Raw genomic sequence first — 4,768 nt, forward strand, 5'->3', positions numbered from 1 at the left:
GAGGACTCTAGATTCATCAACTAAGAAGAGAAGGACTAAGAACTGGTGGCCAGGAGCAGACTTGCAGATTGTACCCTTTGGAGATATAATTTATTATATATGCCTCAGTGGTTTTTTTGTTTGTGTGTTTTTTGAAAAAGCTAAAGTAGATAGAGAGAAATACTTTTAACTCATGGTTATGGTTTACATTATTATCAATGTAATGAAACAAGGTATATGATTTGTTGAATGTGAAACTGATGATATGTCCTGTAAACTTTCACTCAATCCACAATAAAAACCTTAAATTAAAAAAAACAAACAAACATTATTATTGTTACTACTGTATTACTATGTTAAAAATGTTTTAGTGTATCTGGAAGTGTTTCTTTTGTATGCATAGAAAGGTACACTATCTATTATATACTATATACTAAGACAAACATGTGACTGAGTTAGATGTGAACAGTACCTAACTGCTGTGACTGAGGTACACATTTGACTTAAATACAAGCATAGGAACAAATCTCAAGTAATCCTGTACTCACCTCTACCTTTGCAACATGAAAGCAGCAAGAGACAACATATGAATGAGTGGGCATGGTTGTGTACCCATAAAACTTTACTTGTGGGCACTGATATTTGAATTTCATATAATTTTTGCACATCATAAAGTATTCTTTTTCAACAGTTTGAAAACGTGAAACAGGTTCTTGGCTTGGAGGTTGTACAATACAGACAGCGGGAAGTTTGCCAACCCCTGCCTTAGGCATTTTTGTGTTGCCTTTTGCTCAAGTTCCTGTACTTTTTTTTTGTTGACTTCTTTCTTTCCTTCTCTTTTGTGTGACATGGACTAAGGGACTTAGCCTCTCAGGAATGGCAATGGAGGAGTCTATTTTAAAAATCCACTCTTCTGGGAGCAAGGACAGAAGAGCAATGAATGGTTTTGTTATTATAATGTTGTTGTTAGTCTACTTTATTTGTGAAGATTTACAAGTAAAATCTCAGTGTAACAAAGAGGTCTCCTCCTACAAGTAAGTTTAGGAAATTACTAATCAGCCCCGTGCTTCAAAACATTTTTCCTGACTCTTCACTCTATTAGCACAAAAATCTTTCAGTAAAAAAGGGTAGAGGCCAGAGAGTGACGTAAAATTACCTCTCCTCTCCCAAGGGTCCCCTTATTGGTGACAGAAATATTATTGAACACTTCCTCCATGCTGAGCACTAAGCAGGGAGGGCTGTGTGCAGAAGATGAACCGTGTGGGAAAGCAGAGAAAGCCAGAGGGGTGTGTGGACTCAACAGTCCCCAGCTTCTGCATTCCCAGAATTCTCCCACCATTACTCCACAGCCCCTGCTATCTTGCTTCCCCAACTTCCTTCCGGTGCTTTCTCCAAACACATGCTTTGTTACCCTGGCTAGCACCTCAGCTGGGGCATCCTTCCCAGCATGCAGAGACTAAAGATTGGAAATCACTCCTTCCTCCCTGCTCTGGTCCTTCTCGGAATCGCGCTGGCCCAGCCGTGGCCGGCCCTTATCCGGTCAGTCACACAGGGACTCTGCTACCCACAGGGTGGTGCCCTGGCCTCCACTCCACTCATCCCTGCAGGGAGCATATCAAATCCCAATCTGGTCAGTGACCTTGTCTAGAGAGAAACGTTGCCTGGGGGGACCAGGGAGCATACACAAACATGCATTCCCTTAGGGGATTTCTGCCTAAACCAAATGTCCACCCTTTTTTCTGGGGAGGGAGGCAGGGGGAAGGGTGCAGTCCAATCCTAACCTATATATTTCTCTGTGACTATTTTTTCTTTCTGTAGGGTCACTCCATTCCTTCATCCTTATTTCTCTTCCCACCTCTTTCCCTCACTCCTTATTTACACAAAGTCTTTAGGAGATTGAATTGATACTTTTATTACTGAGGAATTTCTTAACAGCCTCCTGGGATGGCTTTTTCGTCTTTAGTCTTCTATCCTTTTCTTGGAATCTGTCCATCTTTCTCAGGCTGAAGAATCCTTTCCCACCAGATTCCTAACATACCAGTAACAAGTTGTCTTCCAGCGGTTTCAACTCATGGCAACCCCATATGTGTCAAAGTAGAACTGTGTTCCATGGGGTTTTCAACACCTGATTTTTCAGAAGTCAACCAACAACAGGTCTTTCTTCTGCGTTACCGCTGAGTGGACCTCCAACCTTTTGGTTAGCAGCCAAATATGTTAACCATTTGTTTTTTTTTTTTAAAAAAAAACAACCTAAAATCCATTGCCATTGAGTTGATTCCCAATAGTGACCCCAAAGGGCAGAGTAGAACTGACTCATAGGGTTTACAAGGTTGTAATCTGTACAGGATGGAAGCAGTAGTCAAGAACTCAAAGGACATAGTGCAATGGGCAAATCTGCTGCAAAAGACCTCTTTAAAGTGTTAAAGAATAAAGATGCCACATTGAGGACTAAGGCGAGCCTGACCCAAGTCAGGGTATTTTCAATCTCCTCTTATGTATGTGAAAACTGGACTGTTAATAAGGAAGATCAGAGAAAAAAACGATGCTTTTGAATCATAGTTCTGGCAAAGAATATTGAAATTACCATGGACTACCAGAGTCCTGGTGTGGCACTGTGGGTTAATGTGCCAGACTGCAAAGCCGTTTGCACTGCAAGGTTGGCGGTTCAAGCTCACCAGTCGCTCCTCGGAAACCCTATACAGGGTCGCTATTGGTCTGAACCGACTCGACGGCACTTAACAACAACAACCAGAAGAACAAACAAATCTGTCTTGGAAGAGGTTCAGCCCCTAAGAATCCTTAGAAGCATTTGTCTCATGTACTCTGTACATGTTATCAAAAGGGACCAGTCCCTGGAGAAGAACATCAGGTTTGGTAGAGGATTAGAGAAAAAGAGGAGACCCCCCAAAGAGATGGGTTGCCAGTGGTAGGAAAAACAGACTCAATGGCCCAAGGCCTGGCAGTGTTTCATGCTATTGTACTGAGCGTCGCTCTGGGTTGGAATCAACTCAATAGCCCCTAACAGCAACAACTGGACTTGACTGGCACATCTGTCTCACTCTGAACTTGCCTGAACCACTGACTTTTGGGTTAGCAGCTGAGCATTTAACCACTGTGCCACCAGAGCTCCATTTGTGCCAGAAATCACTGCTATCAAGTCGATGCTGACTTAGACCCCATATCGCCTTTCCAAAGCAGGAAGTCTTTGTAGGAGCAAAATGTCTCATCTTTCTCCCTCAGAGCAACTGGTAGGTTTTTGAACTGCCAGTCTTTCAGTTAGGCATGCAGTGCTTAATCTACAGCATTGTTGTTGTTAAAGTGTCATCAAATCAGTTCCGACCCATAGTGACCATGTATGGGGTTACTGACAAGTGGTTAGTAGGTTTGAACTGCAACCTTGAGGTCCAGAGCTTATCCTACAGCACCACACAAATCAACCTACAGCATTGGCGGTGGTGGTGGTTGTGTGTCATGGAGTCGGTTCGGTTCTGACTTATAGTGAGCCTGCATAAGGTTTCCAAGGCTGTAAATCTCTACAGGAGCAGAAAGCCTCATCATTCTCCCTTTGCGTGGCTGGCAGTTTCAAACTACTGACCTTGAGGTAAGCAGCTCGACTCGTAGCCACCACGCTACCAAAGCTCCTTAACCTACATGATTGTTGTTGTTGTTAAGTGCTGTCAAGTCAGTTCCGACCCATAGCAACCTTGTATAGTGTTTTCAAGGAGTGGCTGGTGAGCTTGCAGTTCAAACTAACTTTGCAGACCAGCTCCACCACACTGGGACTACAGTGTTAGGACTCCTAAAATACCCATTTTGCCTTTACTTCCCCTTTGTTTCTCATTCATACAATGGAGTAGTCACTTTTGAGCATATTTTAGCCTGTAAGTCCTCTTTCCCTGAGATTTTCCTATTCACAAACACACTTAAGGGGTAGACTCTGGGCAGCCATGTTTGAGCATGTGAGCCTGTCCCCATGGCATTGATTTGTCAGGAGTGTATATGAATTATAACAGAGTCAAGCATTTCTTCCTTCTGGTTTTGAAGTTGGAGTTCAGATACTACTTACAGCCTGAACTGCTATCCAGGACATGGGAAACACAGACAGGAAGCTGAAGACTTTGTCAAGTGAATGTTCAATCAATGAAGCTCATTTGTAGAGAGAGAATCAACAGTGATGCAAATCCCAAAGGGATGCAGAGATGAGGCTCCAAGAAAGAATTCTGCCTAGGTCTGTGACAGCTTTCCATTTCCTGGTTTAGGACCTTTATGAGAAGCTTTATGAGCTGCTAACCTGGGTCCATGAAAATCAAAATGAATGTAATATATATCTGTGTGAGTTCAAATGTGAAGGCATAGATCTTGCAGGTTTGGTTCCAGACCACCGCACTAAAGCAAGTCACATGGTATTTTTTTTGGTTGAAAACAAAGAGGAAGGATCAGTAGTTGGAAAATATGGCCTTAGTGATAGAAATGATTTTGGAGATCGCATGATAGAATTTTGCAAGACCAATTCTGGTGTGGCACTGTAGGATCAGCACTGGACTTCAAACCACACAGTCAGCAGTTCAAACCCACCAGCTGCTCCTAGGAAACCCTATACAAGATGACTATGAGTCAAAACCAACTCCAGAGCACTTAACAGCAAATGACTTATTCATTTCAAATAGCTTTTTTAAACAAAATAAAAGACGACTATACAAAAGAACCTCACCAGATGGAGTGCACAGGAATCAAATTGACTACATCTGTGGGAAGAGATGGTGGAAAAGCTCCACGTCATCAGCCAAAG

Source organism: Chrysochloris asiatica, unplaced genomic scaffold (assembly GCF_000296735.1).
Source record: "Chrysochloris asiatica unplaced genomic scaffold, ChrAsi1.0 scaffold00070, whole genome shotgun sequence".
NCBI lineage: Eukaryota > Metazoa > Chordata > Mammalia > Afrosoricida > Chrysochloridae > Chrysochloris > Chrysochloris asiatica.